The sequence below is a fragment of the Mus caroli genome, chromosome X (assembly GCF_900094665.2).
Source record: "Mus caroli chromosome X, CAROLI_EIJ_v1.1, whole genome shotgun sequence".
Lineage (NCBI taxonomy): Eukaryota > Metazoa > Chordata > Mammalia > Rodentia > Muridae > Mus > Mus caroli.
Genome location: NC_034589.1, coordinates 125407097 through 125408168, shown reverse-complemented (window position 1 = coordinate 125408168; position 1072 = coordinate 125407097). Strand labels below are relative to the sequence as shown.

At 50.2% G+C, this 1072-nt stretch overlaps 1 pseudogene; it reads right to left on the bottom strand.

The window, feature by feature from the left end:
* Nucleotides 1-494, bottom strand: LOC110287080 (annotated as a pseudogene).
* Between the last annotated feature and the right edge of the window lie 578 nt (nt 495-1072).

Here is a 1072-nt window from a genome sequence, read left to right as displayed (position 1 = left end):
TATAAACTATTTATTAACAGCAAAGGCCCAGAGACTCATTTCTTCTTGGATACACCCACAGTTCGGCCCCTGCGGCCAGTGGTCTTGGTGTGCTGACCGCGGACACGAAGGCCCCAAAAGTGGCGCAGCCCTCTATGCGCTCGAATTTTCTTCAGCCGCTCCAGGTCCTCACGCAGCTTGTTGTCTAGACCGTTGGCCAGAACCTGGCTGTACTTCCCATCCTTCACATCCTTCTGTCTGTTCAGGAACCAGTCTGGAATCTTGTACTGTCGTGGGTTCTGCATGATGGTGATCACTCGCTCCACCTCATCCTCCGTGAGTTCTCCAGCCCTCTTGGTGAGGTCGATGTCTGCTTTCCTCAACACCACATGAGCATATCTCCACCTCACACCCTTAATGGCAGTGATGGCGAAGGCTATTTTCCACCGCCCATCGATGTTGGTGTTGAGTACTCGCAAACTGTGCTGGAACTTCCCAGGGATCACTAGAGACATGGCGGCGGCACAGACGGCAGCGTGTAGGCCTCCCGTGGAAGCAAGTTCATTCTTTTGGGACACTGTTTCTCAGATTTTGACAAGGCACTTGGTTCTATTTGCCTCCCCTCTTCTTTGTAGGCTATAATCACTTGACGTGAATAGGACAATTTTATCCTTCAAAGATTTAAGAAAGGACAAATGTGCACAGGATTCCTTCCGCAATATAGATCTTTGCCTAAACTATTTTATTAGATTTTTTCTTCATGTACATTTCAAATGCTATCCCCTCTCCTAGTTTCCTCTCTGAAAGTCCCCTATACCCTCCTCCCACCCTGCTCCCCAACCCACCCACTCCAGCTTTCTGGCCCTGGTGTTCCCTTGTACTGGGTCATATGATCTTTGTAAGACCAAGGGCCACTCATCCCATTGATGGCCGACTAGGCTATCCTCTGCTACATATGCAAATAGAAACAGCTCTGGGGGCGGGGGGGGGTACTGGTTAGTTCATATTGTTGTTCCTCCTATAGTGTTGCAGACCCCTTCTGCTCCTTGGGTACTTTTTCCGGCTCCTCCATTGGCGGCCCTGAGTTCCAACC